Genomic DNA, 20,684 nt, shown 5'->3' on the forward strand with positions numbered 1-20,684 from the left:
GAGAAATTGGTTACAGGTAAAACCAAGGGATCTCCAACACCACGAACAGATCAGAGTTTCTGGTGACAGATCCAACAGTCGGAAAGGTTTCCTGCTTTCTCAGGAGATTGGGAAATGCAGATAGGAGTATTGTCTTTCCAGTAAAGAGAAGGAGGATATAGGGTGAGAAGCAACAGTGAGAAAAGGCATACAGGCCTGGTCTGGTTCTGTTGGGAAAGCTGTCTCCTTTAGAGGCTGTGTCCACTTCAGTTCCTGAAAATCTTTATTTTCAGGTCACCAGTTTGTGTGCAGGTCCAGCCAGGGTTTGGTGTTTTCTTTAGATGTGACACATGAATCCAAGAGTCTATTCCTTGGAGTTTGGCAACACAAGGGTTGGTTAATGGTACCTGATAGGGGCCTTTCCAATGAGCTTGAAGGGACTCTTTCTGGAGGTGTCTTGTCCAATAGGTGAAATCTCTAGGTGGTAAGGAATGATGTTTAAAGTCTTCGTGTCCAGAGAAGATGGGAGACACTGAGAAAAGATTGCTCTACTAGAGCATGGTTATTTTCAACAGAAGCAATTAAGCCTTTATAATTTTGAAGGATGACCTCCTTTTATCAGTTGTGGGTCAAAAGAAGCAGGTGCCAGGTGTATTGGGCATCCTGTGATTATCTCAGAGTGAGAGTTTATCACTTCTAAAAGGGTTTAGACATGAGATTTAGAAGGACTAATGGCAGTGCCTTTGGCCAGGATACTACAAATGGGAGGGTTTCTACAAATTTTGCAAATTGAGTCTCTTTTCTTTTTCATTAAACTTTTTTAATGGGTCTCAAATTCTGTGACTGATATTTGGTCAAGTTGTTTCCATTAAAAATATTGATTTTAGGGCTTCCCTGGTGGCGCAGTGGTTGAGAGTCCGCCTGCCGATGGAGGGGACACGGGTTCGCGCCCCGGTCCGGGAGGATCCCACATGCTGCGGAGCGGCTGGGCCCGTGAGCCATGGCCGCTGAGCCTGCGCGTCCGGAGCCTGTGCTCCGCAACGGGAGGGGCCACAGCAGGGAGAGGCCCGCGTACCGCAAAAAAAAAAAAAAAAAAAAAAGTATTGATTTTAAAAACTAATAACTTAAAACTGCCACACACAAAACAAATGGTCCGCAAAACGTTCTCCTTTCCTTCTGAAGGGTTTACGATGCATTGTTATCGTTAACCAGTCTTTTGCTATTAAACTTAAATGGCCAGTTGAGACAAATTGTTCTGGGACCGTTCTTCCACCACTGATTAAGACTGGGGTGGCAGGTATTGGGGATAATATTCCTTTAGCCTTCTGAGCTTTCTGGGCGGACTTGGTGACCTTGCCAGCTCCAGCTGCCTTCTTGTCCACTGCTTTGATGACACCCACAGCAACCGTCTGTCTCATGTCACGAGCAGCAAAGCGGCCCAGAGGAGGATAGTCAGAGAGGCTCTCAACACACATGGGTTTGCCAGGAACCGTATCAATGATGGCAGCATCACCAGATTTCAAGAATTTGGGGCCATCTTCCAGCTTTTTCCCAGAACGACGATCAATCTTCTCCTTCAGCTCAGCGAACTTGCAAGCAGTGTGAGCTGTGTGACAACCCAGCACAGGTGCGTAGCCAGCACTGCTTTGGCCTGGATGGTTCAAGATAATCACCTGAGCTGTGAAGCCAGCTGCTTCCATCGGTGGGTCATTTTTGCTGTCACCAGCCACATTGCCACGACAAACATCTTTGACAGACACGTTCTTGACCTTGAAGCCCACATTGTCCCCAGGAAGGGCTTCACTCAAAGCCTCATGGTGCATTTCAGCAGACTTCAGTTGTCACGTTGACTGGAGCAAAGGTGACCACCGTGCCAGGTTTGAGAACACCAGTCTCCACTCGACCCACAGGGACAGCGCCAATACCACCAATTTTGTAGACGTCCTGGAGGGGCAAACGCAAGGGCTTGTCAGTTGGGCGAATTGGTGGCAGGATGCAATCCAGAGCTTCAAACAGTGTGGTTGGTTCCAGTGGCACTGCCATCTTTTCGGGTGACTCTCCATCCCTTGAACCACGGCATGTTAGCACTTGACTCCAGCATGTTTTCACCATTCCAGCCAGAAACTGGCACAAGTGCTACTGTGTCGGGTTGTAGCCAATTTTCTTAATGTAGGTGCTGACTTCCTTAACAGTTTCCTCGTGTCTCTTCCGGCTGTAGGGTGGCTCGGTGGAATCCACTTTGTTAACTCCAACAATTAGTTGTTTCACACCCAGAGTGTAGGCCACAAGGGCATGCTCACGGGTCTGCCCATTCTCGGAAATACCTGCTTCAAATCCACCAACACCAGCAGCAACAATCAGGACAGCCCAGTCAGCCTGGGATGTGCCTGTAATCATGTTTTTGATGAAGTCTCTGTGTCCTGGGGCATCAGTGATGGTCACATAGTGCTTGCTGGTCTCAGATTTCCAGAGGGAGATATCAATGGTGATACCTTGCTCACGTTCAGCTTTCAGTTTGTCCAGGACCCAGGCATACTTGAAGGAGCCCTTGCCCATCTCGGCAGCCTCCTTCTCGAACTTTTCAATGGTTCTCTTGTCGATCCCACCACATTTGTAGATCAGATGGCCGGTAGTGGTAGACTTCCCCGAATCTACGTGTCCGATGACAGCGATGTTGATGTGGCTCTTCTCCTTTCCCGTTTTTGCTTAGGTTTAGCGGTGGTTTTCACGACACCTGTGTCCTGGTGGCAAACCCGTTGCGAAAAAGCACAAATTGAGTCTTAATATTGCTGTTAGTGAATTGGACCAGCCCTGAGGATTGAGGGTGGGAAGCACAGTGAAAATGCGATAGGACTGGCCAAACGACACAGACCTGCTGTAGTATTTGACCAGTAAATTGGGTTCCCTGGTTGCTGTGGAGCTCAAGAGGGGTTCCTGAGGGTAAGGATAATCTTTCCTAAACTAATTTTAGCCACAGAAGAGGCAGCAGGTTGTCTACACAGAAAGGCTTAGACCCAGTGGGAAAACATACAGACCATGACTAAAACATATTTATATCCATGAGATGGGGGAAATTGAATTAAATCCATCTCCCAAACCTCCAGTGGTCCATTGGGCAATTTACAGTGTTCCAGAGCACTGCAAACAGGTTTTCCTGAATTATATTTTGGGCAGGTGTGGCAAGCGGAGTAGGCGCTTTTTGTGGCCTCATTGATATCTCCTCACCAGTACTGATTCGTAAGCATTATCATTTTATCTGCAGACCAGTGACTTAATGCATATACAGTAGTCAGTAATGGGAATTTTAGAGTCCCTGGCTAGGCTGGATTGTTATTTGGCCCAAACCAGAGTTCTCCCTTTTTACCAAATGAACAGTTACTAGATTTCCAATCTTGTGTTTCCTTTTCTGGAGCCAATTCTTGGGCTTCTCTAACCAATTTCTCTAGGTTATTATTTGGGGCAACATCCCTTTGGACATGACAGAGGTTTGATTTTTCGTTCCTTTGAGGGCAACATTCTTGGCGGAAATGTCAGCAGTGTGGTTTCCTTTAGCTTCCAGGGAGTCAAGTTTGGAATACCCAGGGACCTTAATAACAGCTAAAGTTGCTGGCAAGAGTGTGGCATCTAATAAATCCTGGACGTAAGAGCCATTTTAAATTTTAGTCCCGTTAGAAATAAAGAGACCTTGCTGTTTCCATAGCATTAAGTCATGAGCTACTCCAAAGGCATATCTATTGTCTGCAGTTTTGCCCTTTGCTGAAATGCAGGCCCAAGTAAGATCATGTAATTCAGCCTGTTGGGCCGAGGTGGCCAAAGGCAAAGGTGCCACCTTGATGACTTTAAAAGGAGTTGCAACTGCAGATCCAGCACAATATTTAACATTTTCTTTCTTCAAGAACCATTGATAAGCCATGAAAACGCAGCACTGGTGACAGGAGTTTCCTGTAAATCGTCGTGAGGAGGCAAAAGGTGATCTGTCAGAGTCAGTCATGAGGAGTGTTGTCCCTAGAGAAGGGAAGAAGGCGGCAGGGTTAAGGGTATCACAGTGAGAAAGAGTTATGTGAGGCGTGATTGCCATGAGGATTTCATAGGAAGTGAGATGACTGGCTGAAGTGTGTTGAGTGTGATGAGAATCCAGGAGGGCTCTACTGCATGGGGTACAAAATTGGTGAGAGGGGATCCCATGACTACCTCTTTGGTGGCCTTAAGTAAAAGGAAAGTGGCTCTGAGGTAAGGAGGGGTATCCTCATACCATAGTATCTATCTGCTGACTGTAGTACCTTATGGGGCGATGGTGATCCCCATGTTTTTGGGTGACTACTCCGAGAGTACTTGTCTCCTTCTCCAATGTAAGGAGGAAAAGGGGAAGTTGATAATTAGGATGTCCAAGGGCAGGAGGATTTATCAAGCTCTCCTTTAAGGTATTAAAAGCTGGGTCATCCAGATATTCCCAAGTAGTAAGGGTCAGGTTTGCTGTTCTTTAGTAAGGCATATAGAGGCTGGGCCATGAGAGAAAAGTTCAGAATCCAGCTCTAACAATCACTAGCCAACCCAAGAAAACCTCATAATTGACTTTGGTTTGGGGCTTTGGGAAGTTCAGGATGCTATGAAGCTTATCTGGGTCTAGGTGCCCAGCCCTTTTTCCATGATCACGTGCCCAAAATAATGAACTTGGGTTTGAACAAACAGCCGTTTCTCCTTAGAAACTGTATGTCCCTTTGAGGCTAAAAGCTTCTATAGGTGGGTGCTGTCTTCCTGAAAAAAGACCTGGGAAGGGGAGCAGAGAAGCAAGCCGTCTACATATTGTCATAAAGTGGAGCCTCCAGAACATTTTATCTCATCTAAATCAGCTTTTAAGATTTGTGAGATGTAAGAAGGACTTTTGGTAAAATCCTGGGTCATTACTGTCCAGGTATATTGTTGTCCTTCCCAAATAAAGGCAAATAGGTATTGATTAGCATTATCTGTAGGGATGCTAAGGAAGGTGCTACGTAAATCACTCGCAGTGAGAAATTTGCTTTTGGTGGGCACGAAGCTAAAAGAGTGTGGGAATTGGGAACAATAGGGTGACAAGGGATGACAGTATAGTTTATGGCTTGGTGGGCTTGGACAAATCTCCATCCTTGGTCATTGGGTTTCTTTTCAGGTAAAATAGGGATGTTGCAGGGACTAGTGCACCAGCTAATGAGACCCTGCGTCTTATAATCATCTATTATTGGCTTAGTGCCCTGGAGGGCCTCTTTATTTATGGGGTGTTGGTTAATTCCAGGGAGAGGCTTTGAGGGATCTATTTGCATCTTAATAGGAGGATTCTGCCGATATAAGTTGAGGATTTTGCCCATAAGGAGGGTGGCAGCTGATCTTATAGGGACAAATGATTAGTTTCCTTAGAATTAGCTCCAGTGCCATCAGAGATGGAGCAAATAAAAGATGTTGAAGGGTCATTTGATTCTCTCAGTAGGTGGCTGTTTTGGTTGCTGCTATCAAATTCTAGAATTAGTCTCCCTTTTTGGGAGAAAGAAATTCCAGCATGATATTTTTCTAAGAAATCTCAACCCAGTAAATGAATAGGGATGGAGGAACTAAGGAGCAAAGGGTGGGTATCTCTTAGAGGGCCTAAATCAAAGGGGATAGGTTTAGAAACAGGAACCTGAAGAGCTTTATTTGGGATCCCCACCATTTGAACCCTCTTAGTATTCTGAGGTAGGGGCTGTTTAATAACAGTGGGGTTGAGCACTGAGAGTGAGGCTGTGGTGTCAATAAGGTCATAGAGAGATTCATTCCCAATCTGGAGAGTGGTTTTTTCAAGCCGATTAAGAGGGAGGATTTGGAAGAGCCCCTGTAGTTCCTCAGAGCCCCATCATTGGGGGTTAGGAGGGCATTGGAAAGGCTGGTTAGAGGGCTGAAGGTGTCTGGAGCGTTAAGCTTGTAACAGTCTTCTTTCCAATGTCCTGGCTTTTTCCAATAATGGCAGAGACCGGGAGGGTTTGTTTTTGTTTCTTTAGAGACCTCCATTTGTTGGAGTTTAAAATTGAGGATTTTAGTGGTCTTCCTTTTAGTTGAATCGTACAGGGTGCAGGTGAGCCGGTTTGCTAAATTAACTAAATTTGGATGGATGTACTTCCCCATTCCATCCTCTTTGAACTAGAAGAGAAAGATCCTGGTTCAGCCCGTTAATGAACATAGAGTTAAAGGCTGCCTGAATGGATTCAACATCCAGAGACCAGAATTGTCCTTAAAAATAATTTGGAGTTGACTGTAATAATTGTGCAGAGGTTCATTTGTGTTTCTGAGTGCAAGTCTGAATCTTATTCCAATCACTAGGTTTTGGGAAAGCCCTAGAAGTTGCCAACTGGAGTTGCCTGGCGATTCCCTGAGTTTGATCATATAATAAAGCATAGGGTTTGTCTCCTGGTTGTACTTCTAGGGACTCTTCTGGATTTTCCCAGTTAGCAGTTTTTATCCAGTGTTTGGCTTGACCTTCACTGACAAGCATGTGAGCTAGCTGATATAAGTCAGAGAAACCAGGCTGATAAGCTTGAATGTCCATATTAAATTCCTCAGCAAATCTGTGGGATCCTCAGTTACTTTGGGAAAATCTGACTATAGCTTGTAGTTCAGCTTTAGTCCAGGGAACATAAGAAATTAGGGGTTTAGCATTTGGATCCTCAGAGGGCCTGATTTAAAGAGGCAGGTTTTAATAGGTTCAGGGGAGGAGAAAGTGGGGAGAAGTTCAGAGGAAAAGGGAAGTTCAGCAAAAGGATTAAAAGGAGGAGATGGGGACAGTGCAGAAGGGAAAGAGGAAGCTGACACCAGGTGGGACCTTGGCACAAGATGGCTGCAGTGTACCTGGAGACATAGAGGATGGGAGAGGGAAAAAAGAGACCTCAGAAGCTTTTTGGTTTTTTCCAATTGTCTATTTGCCTCAGTTAATTTAGAAATGGTATTTTGTAAAGAGGCGATTTTAGAGTCTTGAATGAATTTGGAAGCCTCCAGGAGCCAATTAAAATAGGCATCCCATTCAGTCTGTTTAATTTTAGAGCCATGATCTTCTAATTTAGTTCTGAGAAAAACAAATTTAGGGAGGTCAAAAGTTCCCCATAAATGCCACTGGAGTTCTAAATTGTTTTTGGTCAAATTGATCCATTTAGTTAAAATGTACATAAGGAGGGACCATAGTTTTTAAACATAAAACCAGCTGGGGTCCCGAAAGTGGGACACTCCCGAGATAATTTAGCCGAGTTGGATCCAACTGCTCAAAACTCAGAAGTTTAGAAAACAGAAGAATACTCACCAGAAAGGGCAATGCCTTCATAAAAACAAAAACAGTTCCCAAATAAAGTCAGAGAGCTTGACCAAAGGAAGGGAGTTTGGATCCAAGGGAAGGCTTACTGAACTCAGAAGAAAAAGATAACTCACAGGAGGAGAGAGTGCAAGCGGCTCAAGTGCGTACCTCACACAGTTCTGGGAGTCATTAGTTTGTTGTTGGGGAACGGTGTTGGCACCTTCAGATCCCACTTCTGACACCATGAAATGTCAACCTTAAAAATAAAATAGTAGGACTTCCCTCGTGGCACAGTGGTTAAGAATCTGCCTGTCAATGCAGGGGACACGGGTTCAAGCCCTGGTCTGGGAAGATCCCACATGCCGTGGAGCGACTAAGCCCATGCATCATAACTACTGAGCCTGCGCTCTAGAGCCCGTGAGCCACGACTGCTGAAGCCCGCGTGCCTAGAGCCCATGCTCTGCAACAAGACAAGCCACCGCAATGAGAAGCTCACGCACCGCAACGAAGAGTAGCCCCCCGCTCGCCGCAACTAGAGAAAGCCCACGCACAGCAATGAAGACCCAACACAGCCAAATAAATAAAATAAATAAATTTATTTTAAAAAACAAATCCTATTAAAAAGATAAAATAGCTAGTTATTTTACCAGCAAAATTAGTTTACTTGAGCATAGCAGAGGAATTGCAATCAGGACAAGCAAACTGTGTCAAGCCATAGGCAAGCCTGGAGAACAAAGAGGACCATCCTTTTATAGAGGAAAGGAGGAAGTTGGGAGGGGCTGTTTTAAATGAAAGTTCTTTGGAGTAGAGCGGGAGTTCAGGGTGGTGGTGGCTTCTCACTGGCTGAGTGTGGTGGTTTCTCATTGGCTGGGCTGTTGCTAGGCAAAGAAAAAGTCTTTCTTCCTCCTGCACGGGTGTGTAAAGTAAGCTTCTTCCTCTTGGGGAATGCAGGGTACACTTTTTCCTACTGAGGTGTGCCAGTGGCAGAGTGGTAGTGCGTGAGAGCTCCCCCTTCAGAGCTTTCTGACTCCATTTTAAATGAGGTTTCCTTTATTTCTTTTCGCAGTAGCAATAAGGTAGGAAGGTATACACACATACATATTTATAAAGTATGTATAAAAGTACATGTCAGTTAAAAGTGCATTTTCAGGTGTGTCGCAACAACCTCGTGAGTTACTACCATCCCCATTTCACAGAGAAAGAAACCAAGACTTAAAAATGTTATACGATTTGCCCAAGTTTATACACTAATAGGTGGTCCAGTTAGGGTTCAGACCCAATGTGTGTGACTTTAAAGCTCATGTTCTTTATCAATGTACATGTGTAAGTGTCTCTTTTTTAACCAGAGACCAACTTTGTCCCAGAAGTTCAGATACAGAATAAAAGAAAAAGGAATGAAGAGTGTGAAAATGGAAATGGTTGTGTGAATGGCAAAACTGGATCATCCTGAATACCAGGGATTTATTTTATTGTACATGTGCTTTAGGAGTGGAGAGTTAGTCCTCAGACTCTGGTGCTCAGCCTGTATTGGATTCAGAGCATGAAATACAGCATTTCAGTGCAGTTGCATCCCCCCTCCCCGCCTCCCCAGCTGAAGACCACCTTATGGGTGAATTACTTCATGGTGTGGTCCTTCAGATATCTTGGTAGCTAAGAAGGAACTCCCAGAGTTATAATATGTTCAAACACCAGATGAGCCACCCAGGATGTCTGTGAGACTTCATTCTTAAGAATCTCCAGATTGAGAAAACCATCTATTTGTTCTGAAGAGCTGAGCCATTTACCTCGTAAGATTTCCGACAGTCCTGTGATTTTGCAAAACACGCACAGGTTTCAAGTTGATTTCACCCGAAGCCATTCACCTCTCAAGATCGCTGACAGTTCCACGATTTTGCAAAACACGCACAAATTTTGAGTACATTTCACCTGAAATGGAACCCTACTTTGTAGTTGTTTTATAAGCAAGGTGCTAGCAGAACACCCAGGTGTCTCTGGGACCCCTTAGACTACATTAGAATCCTTCTTAGGCACTTGGTATTTCTGCTTCATAGGACTTCTTACAATCGTGGTTCATTGTGTGATTATTTGTTTAATGCCTGTCTCCCATGCTAGACTATGAACTCTCGGTGGACAGGGACGGTGTCTGTTCTCAGTGCTGCACCTTACCTGCAGTGCTTGAAACCCCATGACTAGCAAATAGTTGACGCTCAGTATTTATTGAGGCAGGAATAAATGAATGGAATCTGACAGAAGACTAGGCACATGCAACCATGTAGCGGATTTAGTCTTGATTTATGCCACAGAGATTCCCATTCTTAGTTTTTAAGCACAGACCTAGTTCAATACCTCTTTCATGACCTAACAGCTCTGGGGGTTTTATGTGACGGAGGGCAAATCTGTTTGCTTGGTGATTACAAGAGGACAGATACAATATTTACTAGCCTTAGCAACTCCTGAGCAAATGTGGTCCCTGGAGAAGGGCACATGATAATGAAGCAGGGAAACCCAGCCGTTATCTCGAAGCAAAGCCACACAGGCGTCAAGGCCGTGACTCACGTTCCTGTGGTCAGGAGCCCTGGAGTTTTCAAGGATAATTTATGGTGACACGGATGAGACAGAGTTCATTTAAATACTGTAACCGCTGAAGTATTCTGAATTGGAAAAGTCAGCGCATGGTGGAGTAAATACCTTGTTGACCCCTTTTCACTCTCCGATTCACCATTGTTTCAAGTAGTTACTCTAAAATACTTGAGTCCTAATGTGACCCAGGAGAGAAGAACTGACCACGGCTGCTTAATGCGCGTTCAGATTTGGTTTCTGAACACGGAGCACACGCTCATCCTCACTCAGCCCATTGTTCTTTGATCGGTTAAATGATGCTATAAATGGAGGACTGTGATAGCAAAAAATAAATGTTTTATACAGTGCTAGAAAAAGCTTTAGGGGAAAATTTTAGCAAAAGAACAGATTCTTTCTTGTTTCTATAGAAACCAGTAGCTATGAGGAGTGAGGTGTTCTTTCATGTGTACATGGTAGTAAGGCCAGCTCAGCAGTCCCCAGCACACACTGGAGGGCTAGTTAAAGACCCACTATCAGCGGGGGAGCCTCTGTCTGTGTCCCTTTGATCTCACTGGCAGTGGGGGACATCTTGCTGGAAATCCCGGCTTCCCCATGGGCTGAGTAGGGCTGCGGTCCACGGTCGCTGAGCATCATAGAGCCAGAAAGGCTCTGAACAGGAATCTCTTGTTGAAAGAGGAAGAAAAAGGTAAACATAAGGAAAGCTCTCATGTCGGCTGTCAACACGCCTTTCAGTGTGCTCCTTGCCATCGAGCAGTAAATGTCCTGGTCGTGTCCTGACCAGATTACTGGTAAACTGGCCAAAGCAGGCATTTGAGCTGTGGGTGGTAGGATAATTTGTTGCCCTTGCAATTTGTCTACTTCTATAAAATCTTTTGTTTTTCAAATGAAATTAGGATGAAATGCCTCCTTTTTGGTTTCATTTGTAAAGCTGTTACCTTCTTGACAAGTGAATGTTGAGGCAGACTTAAATCAAATTCCAAGGCAAATACTTTTCTAAAGCCTAATCAATACTACAGCTTTAAAATGATTTCTCCAGTCTTTTAAATGAAGTTTAGGTCAAATGTAATGACAGGATGAAGCAGGCGCATTTCGCTTCAATCTGACATGTCCCAGAAGCTAAGAGGAATATCTAGTAACTGACAAAAGGGTTTTCCTTTTGTTTGACATTTACTTTGTATGTAAACAATCCAGTATATTGGCATGTCAATGTATTAGTTGGTGGTGGTCCAAAACATGATGTGAATTCAGATAGTATTTCTTTCTGCTCACAAATACACACTCTTGATCAACAAGAGAACATTTATTGCAGTCTTGCCTTGCAGTTGGCAGAACAGAATGAATCATTTTGAAATATAAACTTCCTCAGATCTAAAATATATCACTGGAAAACACAAGACATAGGGGGCAGTGGATTACGAAATAAAAAGAACGTATTTAGGAGTGTATAGGTCATAAACATAATAGATGGTCACTAATAAAATACTGGGACAAATGTACAAGACTACGTTCGGTGAGCAGGTGTTGAAAGCTGGATAACTTCCTTGAAGCTGTACTTTGGAAGCAGCATTTGGCAATGTGGAAGGGTATGAAGTGGCCTCTTACGGGCTGTGTGACCTCAGGTAAGTCACTTCGCCTCTCTGAACTTCAGTTTCCTCACCTACGAAATGGTAATAATACAAATGATGGTGATGGTGATGATGACGAGGGGGAGGAGAAGGGTGTCTCCCTCGTAGGGTTCTGTAAGGTTTAAGAGAATTCTAGAAAGCTCTGCACAGAGGAGGTACACAATATGTGTCATGTTCCTTTCCCCCTTCCCCAAAAGTAACCAGATTAGTACTGAGCATTTCTTTCTTACCAAGCTTTCAGCCATCATCTTTCTGCTGTTAAATGAGAACTCAGGTTTTGCTAAAATATACTTTGGCAGAAAAGTAAACGAACTTTCCTAAATGGGAGATATACATGGAATGAGAAATACCCTGTATTTTCTAGACACATTTTACTTTAGCTTCTTTTCCCCTGGGAGTAAAGTGAGGGTGCAAAATGTCTCGAGTCCTTTTATGAATTTGAGATTTAAAATCCTTAGATTTGCTATGAGAGACCCAGAGCTTTTCTGGAGACCTGTGTGTGTGTTTGACCTGTGTGGGGCTGCCACCAGTGTTCAGAAGCTCTTCTTATTCATGCATGGGTCTTCGTTGCCTAGCACACATAATAAGGGCTCAATAAACGTGTGTCTAATGAATAAATGACAATATCATGACATAAAGTTAAACATGTAATGCGTACCAAACAAGTCTCAATAAATTTGCTTCAGTGATTTTTTTTCTCCCACACCGTCGTGTGTAATATCAGCCCACAGGCAGTGTATGCAAAAGGGATAAGTGTAGGTAAAATGGAAAGAATCCTTGCCTCTATTTAACTGGCCTCATTAATTTATACCAATACCGACTTGATTGATTGTATTTGACTTAAGTTTGATTGGATCAGGATGCAGACTATTTACAATTTCTACCAACCTGAAGTGCCTAGCGTACATTTGTGGCGATTTATAATCTCCAGACACTCATTATCACCATCATTTAGCCTGTTTTGAACCCCACTAGTTACACAGCATCACAATATCTACATGGTCAATAAGCTCATGATGCAATTTCATATCACCCAATAAGACATCCTCATTAGTTATGAAGAATGAGTTAGGGTGAGGAGGTGGTTATGATTTCTCCGCTGATTTCTTGACTTATTTAGTTCGACCCAGACAACCGTTACTCTCCCTTTGTTACACACCATACACGCAGCCAGAATGAGACTTGAAGTTTCGTACCGTTTAGTAAAGTAGAAATGTGCATCTTCAGAGAAGAAGTGTGGGACGTACACTATGTATTTGTTCCTTTTCATTTCAAAGACGTTACTGCTGACTCTGCTGATGCCGAGCGGACTTGGATGGCCACTGTAGGACACGACAACCCTTCCACCTGAGATACCAAAAGTTCTCCTTCTGCACGGTGCCTAGAGTTGTGTATTAGTTTCCTAAGGCTGCCGTGACAAAACACCACAAACTGTATTTGTGGCTTAGAACAACAGAAATGTTTTGTCTCCTGGTTCTGGAGGCTGGAAGTTTGAAGTCAAGGTGTTGGGTTGGCCACACTTCCTCTGAAGGCTCGAGGTAGGAGCTTCTGGTAGCCTCAGACGTTCCTTCACGCCAATCCTCTGTCTTTCACATAACCACCTTCTTCCTGTGTCATCACATGGATTTCCCCCTATGCATGCCTGTCTCTGTGTTCAAATTCCCATTTTTTTAAGGACACCAGTCATATCGGATTAGGGTCCACCCTAATGAACTCATCTTAACTTGATCACCTCTGTAAAGATCCTGTTTCCAGATATGGTCAGATTCTGAGGTACTGGAAGTTAGGAGTTGGACATATCTTTTTTTTTTTTTTTCAGGGGCGGGGGAGACACAATTCAGCCCATGATAAGCTTTCATCCCCAAAGTTTATTTGCAGCTGTGCCTCTGATACTTGTGGTCCAGATGAAGCCTTAGATCCTAAAAGCAACTCCAAGCCCGTGGGCTACTTCATTGTTGCCTAGGTCCTACTGTTAGACCACTTGACCTGAGGCCTTGCTCCTGTGGGTCTTTAAAGATGGACATGATTACCATGCCTGAGTAGCTACTGCAGCATTGCGTTCCGAATATGCTAGAACTCAGATTTGTCACGGATTCGGCCTGGATTGCCCTCTACCCTGCCCCCCACTGCAGTTAAGCCTAAGCTTAACTAGATTTGAATGATATCAAGAAAATTTAAACTTTTGGACAAATTTAATTTAAATGGGAAACCGGATGGCAGGAGCTGTCTTGGAGTGTAAAGTAAAAGGTAGTATTGATTAGAGAGAGCATTTCTAGAAGTCTCACAGCTATACTGCATTCCCGCGGGAAAAGCTGCTAACCCAAATCCTCCTGGCCAAATAATACCAATTTTTTAAAAAAAGCACTGAGTTTACTTGCTCAAAAGCAGGCATTCACAATGCAACGTGATCATTTTAAAGCCACTAAAAAGCTTTCTGGGAAGTTTGAGGAGGTCCATTGTCCTAAGGACAGATGGACACTTGATAAAGTATTTACGGTCCAGTCTAGCTAAGGATCAGCACGGGTCAGAGGGTCAGTGGTAGGAGGAGTAATATCTCTAGGTCCATCTACATATAGGAAGCACTTTTAGAAACTATGAAAAAATACTATTCAGCCTGAGGCATTAGCGATTATTTTAATTAAAAAATTGATAGGGAGCTTCAAACAACATCATCAAGAAAGTGAAAAGATCTTGCAGAGTGGGAGAGAATATTTGCAAATCACGTATCTGATAAGGTACTAGTATCCAGAATATATAAAGAACAGATACAACTCAATAATCAAAAGAAAAAAGACCCAAGTAAAAATGAGCAAAACCTCTGAATAGACGTTTTTCCAAAAAAAGATACACAAAGGACCAATAAACACATGAAAAGATGTTCAACATCCTTAGCCATCAGGGAAATGCAAATCAAAGTCACAATGAGATACCACTTCACACACTCTAGGATGGCTGTACTGTAAAAGATAGACACTAAAAAGTGTTGCTGAGGATGCAGAGATATTGGAATCCACATCCATTGCTGATAGGAGTGTAAATGGTGCAGCTACTGTGGAAAAGTTAGGCAGTTCCTCCAGAAGTTAAACATAGAGTTACCATATGACCCAGCAATCCCACTCCTAGGTATATATCAAAGAGAATTGATAACACATGTGCACGCAAAACTTTGCACGCAAATGTTCATAGCAGCATTATTCACAGTAGCCCCAAACTGGAAACAACCCAGATGTCCATCAACGGATGAAAGGATATACAAAATATCGTTTTATCCATACAATGGGATATTATCCAGCCACAAAAGTGAATGAAGTATTGATACATACTGCACCATGGATGAACCTTGAAAACGTTATGCTAGAGAAGACAGACCCAAAGGGTCATAAATTATAGTTTCCTTTATATAAAATAACCAGAATAGGCAAATCCGTAGAGTGGTTACCAGGAGTTGGGGGAAGGGCAGAATGGAGAGTGACTGCTAATAGGTACAGGATTTCTTTTGGGGGGCGGTAGTGGAATGTTCTAGAACTAGATAGCGGTGTTGATTGCACATCTCTGTGACTATACAAGAACCACTGAAGTCCATACTTTAAAATGGTGAATTGTATTTTTATGAACTATATCTCAGTAAAGCTGTTACCAAAAAAAGTTTCACTTGCTGGCTTTACCATTCATTGGTGTTTCATTGAAACAGTAGCTAGATCCATTGTTTACAACTTAGCCCAACGCAATTTTTTTTCCAGGGAGGAGTATTTTATCACTGGCATTTAGAATTGCTGTTGCACAGTGATAATAAATAGCAGACAGACTGAAAAATTTGTTAGGGAAATCACAATGGAACACATTAATCAGTCTAGTTAGGTAGGAGTCACGGAGCTTCCGGAAGAAAGATACACAGAAGGGTTTCAGCGTTGTGCCAGCGAGTAGCGACAGTCAACACTCAGTGGTTTGCCGGCTCTCCAGTTGGATGATCAGCCATTTAGCCTCCTCCAGGCCTCTGGGACCCTGATCCCCAGCACCTCCACTAGAGGGGGAGCAAGCGAGATAAAGGCGGCTTGCAATGAGTGCAGTGAGTGAAGAGCCTGGGGGAAAAGACTGTGGAATGGAAAGGAACTTGAAATTCTGGGCTAGCCTATAGCTTCTCATGCATGTGTCTGAAATGCAAGCCGATAGCAGGCTTGTGCTCTTTAAAATGGTGATAAAGACAAAATTTTTGTCCCCAAGAATGACCTGGAAATTAGAATCTGTTTGAATTAAACATCAGGGTTATTATGAGTTACATTAAAAAAAAAAAAGCATGTGGGGAGGAAGCTTTCCATCTCTCTTATTTCCAAACATGGGGACTGTTAGTGTTTTTTGCAGTCCTGGAAACAAGTTCAGGTTCAATAATGTCGAGATTTGCAATTTTATCCTCTGGAAAGTGAAACTAAAAGGTGCCAAACGGAATATTTTGTGTATTTGAGGGGAAATAAAAGTCATAATTTAACAAGAAAATCAGTATCAGCTGTCACATTCTGATCTGACAATTGAAACTAAAAATATTTGGCAAATTTTCATTTCATAGAATCCAAACTGAAAAGCTTAGAGCTGGATTTTTCCCTCTTGGCATCGCGTACTCTGCCTTGATAAGGAGGAGACAAAGGATAAGCCAACAGTCTTTTAAGAGAGTAAATATAGAGGTTATATCAGAAGGATAGAGGAGATTTAGCCCAATCTGTATTTCCCACAGCAGCGTCGGGATTTATGATGACCTGAATCACCCAAAGAAAGGATAAATTGTGTTCAGTAAGGATTTCGCAGCGACTGGAGTTTTATCATTGTCTGAGTCCTGAAAATGGGTAACCTATGTCTATAGTGTCCTGGTGGCTCGTGAAAATATTCAGTGATCTGAAACCGCTTGTTCGTTCTCCACAGTATATCTTTAATTCTCACCATACATGAACCTGATTTTCTGATATGCAGATTACTTCCGGCCCTCCCACCCTGGTGACAAAGGGGAGTGTTAGGGCTTTGTGAATGGAGCTGACTGAATAGCCCTAGAAGTGTTGGTGTTGACAAAGCCAAAGTTAGGCAGCGGCACAACAGACTGAGCCAGGACCACAGCTCTGGGTTTGGTCGCTTTGATCCTAGTCAGTGACCTGGAAATCGCTCTTAATAATAGGAGCGCAGGGATTCGTTCTGTAGCCGGGCAACTTGTTTATTCTTGTTTGGGTCAAACTGTTCATGGAAGGGGATGTGACTGAGGACGTTGCGTCTTGGGCAGGGGATAGTGGGCTGAATTGGCGGTGCTTCGTGAAGTTGACCGAACAATTCAGTGCTAGGTGGCTTTGGCCTTAGCCTTTACTCGCCTGTTAATATCTAATAATAACTATGATTTGCTGGTACTGGACCATGCTTTTTACTTACCTTGTTATTTAAGCCTCAGCAGAAAGCTAAGAAGTACCCATTATTATTTCCACCTTAGAGATGATGAAACAGGGTCTCAGAAGTCCTTGTGGATAGTACCATTACCTGCCTCTGTTGGGATGTTGTGCAGATTAATGAATACATTCATAGTGCTGGTGGACTGGTGTGTGTGTGTGTGTGTGTGTGTGTGTGTGTGTGTGCGCGCGCGCGCGCCTGGTAGCTGAACACCGTGCCTGGGACACGAGAAGGACACGAGGACCCTCAGTAAATGAGAGCCATACTTCTTTTGTCTTGAACAGCACTGAGTATTTTGCCTAACAGGTTCAATAGATAGTAGTTGAATTGAATTAAAATCTCACTAAATAGATTTTGCAAGTTGGCTTTCCTTCTGTAATTAGCTTTCTGACAATTGGAGTGGTAATTGGTTGATGGAAAGAATAATTAATAATAAAGGCTGTTTATTTGTGGGGTAAGCATTTATCACAGTTTTCACTCCTTTCCATCAGCATTTAATTCACGAAAAGGCTCATAAGTTAACTATAGAGAAATTATATTACTAAATATTGAATGGTAATTACAATACATGATATGTTTTCCCTTTAATTAGCAAATAGACTGTTCATTATGTTTTAGATAATTGTTACATATCATTTGATTTTATTTCTTTATCACTGGTGACAGGTGATTACATTTCCACAGGGTATAATTTTTTATCACATTATTTTGAAATTTGATTGCAAGATTATGCAGTACAGAATTCAGTGTATTCAAATCACCCTGATTTCTCTCATGTTCTTTGCTTCTGGAAAATTTGCACTTCTTTTCTCCTCCCTGTATGCGCATGATAGAAAAGAATTCAGTATTAATGAAGCTGAATAATTGTATAAATCTCTCCAAATCGTAGACCTTGGAACTTGAACTTGGGAACTTCGTCTCGTGTCCCATTGCAATAGCCATCTCTTTGAAAATCAGTCTCTTTTGCTAATGAAGACAAAGAATTATATAATATATAGTAATATAAAATGATATATGATAGTACAGTGTCATATAAGCATTACACAGTGCTATAATGTAATGGAATATACAACGATACTATAATAAATGCAAGTGAAAATAAATGCAAATGTTGTGTCTGAGCATCTGTGACCCCTGAAGGAGCTCAAGAGCACATAGAGATGGCTGCTAGCCTCTCCCCCCCGCCCCCCATCTTTGAGTAATTGGGCTGATAACACCCCTCATTGCCCTGCTACAGGATTGGCACCGTGAGTTTAGCTTTGACAGGAAATCAGTAGCGGTGTGCGTGTTGCTTGAATACACTCAGACCTCCCTGCCTCTGCTTTGATAATGTTATTTATAATGAAGGCAAGATCACAGGCTGCACAAATTATGGTTATTGTGGTATTCAGGCATCGGCGGATGTGGCACCCAGATGCCTAGTCACAATTTGTCTTATTAACTTGATTATCTGATTTCCTCTGAGTCCCGCAGTGTCGAAATGGCAGCCTTTGGGGGGAAAGTTTCATAGGAATTAGCACTGTTCTATGCAAGGCAACCAACTTAGTTGAAAATAAGATCCTATCAGAGGAATGAGCAGAGGCTACAATTTTAAGGTCTTACAGAGATTGTTGAGATATTAAATGTGAAGCAAAACTCTTTCATTTGCTCATTTCATTTTGTTCCAAGGAGTTTAAATAATACTGCTTAAATGCTATCAGGACGATGTCAGGACTTCAAGGGAATAACTTTCCTATTTAGATTTGGTCATGCAGTCTGTTTAACAGCTATTCCCTTTCTAATGGCATGTTGCGGTTCCCAGCATTCCTTAGGGCATGCAGGGAGAATGGCATGGACCTCTTGAATAATTAATATGGTTTTCAGAGCAGTAGTCATGGAAACCCAAGCAGTGTCACATATTTGGATTATAAGAATTAGGCACATTTTGAGTATAACATTTAACCAAAAGAGGTGGCTAACCCCCAAAGACAAAAGCATTTTCCCCAATTCCCCCAGCACAATGAAATGAATACGGGTCTGTTTATTTATTTGTTTTGAAGCCTGTGAAACTAATCCATGCTTCGTAATACATATTTTTATATCTTTGTGTTTGAATTGCTTAATTGGTTTCCTTCCCTCTATATTTGGATCCTCTGTTTAGTTGAGATGTTTTCACATGCAAGCTTCTGTTTTCATACTTTCTGTAGTTCTGTTCATGATCACAGGTTATTACTTTTTTATTAAAGAGAAAATGTAGAACTCAATTTACAATAAAATAGCATAGACCACTCACTGTGTTGAGTACCTCTAAGGTGTCACATACTTTCTAACGCTGCCCCAAACCTCTGGTGATATTAGGATGTAGGATTTTCAAGTATTAGACAATTGCTATTCACTAAAAAGACTACAGTTTTCCCATGAAGTTTCCAGACCTGTTCTGTCAGATCAGTTGTACGGCTCTTTTATTTGTCTCAAAAAGTGTCTCTTCAGAATCAATATCGTCATTACCTTGAATTGTGTGTGTGTGTGTGTGTGTGTGTGTGTGTAAGAAGTCAACCAGGCAAGAGCAAAAAGCTATCATCCAGTTTTCAGTAATAGTGTACGTGTAAAGAATAAGAATAAATGGAAGTTATTTATAGAGTGTAAACCCTCAGGTTTATTCCACAAACAGCTTCAGTGTCTAAGACTCCCAAGCCTCTGCTTTACTCGACTGATGAAGGAAGTGATTAGCAAGACCATTAACCAAGACTAGGAGATTAAAAAGGATTAAGGAAAGCAAAGACCTATTTTTGTTGCTACTTCTAGTTTTCTGCTTGCTCTTTAAAATGGACTTTCTCCCAGAAATGTGCCGTCGCATGGAAGCCCACACGTGTGGACTATTTGGTTCTGTGCTCCCTCATGCCAAGTACCCCTGAGTGGGGTCCTCTTCGGAGTCCCCGATTCTCCTCTTGTCTTCCGGTGATCCTTTCTCTCGGGTGAATCCGCCCAGCCATATTGTCTTTCCTCCAAACGTCCCGACAGCAATGCCACAGTGTTTCACTTGTATTAGGTCCCACCTACTTTGCACCTCTCAGGCTGTGCCTGGGCTTTAATTAGGATTCCGACTGCATTGCTGGGCCAGCTTCCATCCATCTGTTGATAAGTTGCAGCTCCTCTGCGATTCTTTTTGGAATTATCAGACAAACGCTGTGCGGAGGCTACAGCAAAAGCCCCCGGTCCTTTCTCTGGTCCCTCAGTCAGTGCATTATCTTACTGTTTTTACTTAGTCATGTGTTGCACTTACTGTAGCTCTTGGCCTTTAATTCTTTTCTGTGAACTGATCCAGTCAGAACATTCTAAATACCTCTAATTCCAAGTGCCCTTTCTTGTCTCATTTTGTTCATGGTTTTCGAATTTGGAAATTTGCAGTTGTGTTTATGAAGTTTACCTGCTTGCAAGGGCTTGTTGACATTCCCCTATACCTCTGCCGTATCCCTAAGGCCATCTCTTTCCATCCCCCGGGCTGTCCTTCCCCTCCTTCGTTGTTTCTTAAAGACCCAGCTGTCATTCACAGTGGCTTCCCAGCAGCCTCCCTCTCCCCCATCACTTTTTCTAGCTTCTTCCTACTGATCTGGGCAGGTGACATTTGAGGGTCATCTATTCCCTTTCGTGGAACCCACCCCTCCCAGACAGAACCAGATGCCCTTGAGCAGACCGTGCCCAGCACCGGTAGGTGTGTTCCGCACATCCGCTTTCATGCTTGCCCTCGCCACCCTGAAACTGCAAGGTTCTTAAGGACGAGGATCTTATCTTCTTTCTTTTTCTCTCCCTGGCCCTTT

General features: G+C 42.9%; 1 protein-coding gene and 1 pseudogene across 4 annotated transcripts in view; one reads left to right on the forward strand and one right to left on the reverse strand.

Annotated features, from left to right (window-relative positions):
- Nucleotides 1–20,684, forward strand: part of AFF2 (ALF transcription elongation factor 2) — a gene marked incomplete at both ends in the record, with an annotated part of 485,583 nt that overhangs the window by 64,792 nt on the left and 400,107 nt on the right. The gene's annotated exons all lie outside the window — the stretch shown is intronic.
- Nucleotides 1,176–10,591, reverse strand: LOC309839444 (elongation factor 1-alpha 1-like; annotated as a pseudogene). Its single transcript has 2 exons — nucleotides 10,355–10,591; nucleotides 1,176–2,670 (listed from the first exon to the last, which is right to left on the reverse strand). The product of its transcript is annotated as an elongation factor 1-alpha 1-like (transcript).

The sequence above is a fragment of the Grampus griseus genome, assembly GCF_964374135.1.
Source record: "Grampus griseus genome assembly, chromosome: X".
In the NCBI taxonomy this organism is placed as follows: domain Eukaryota; kingdom Metazoa; phylum Chordata; class Mammalia; order Artiodactyla; family Delphinidae; genus Grampus; species Grampus griseus.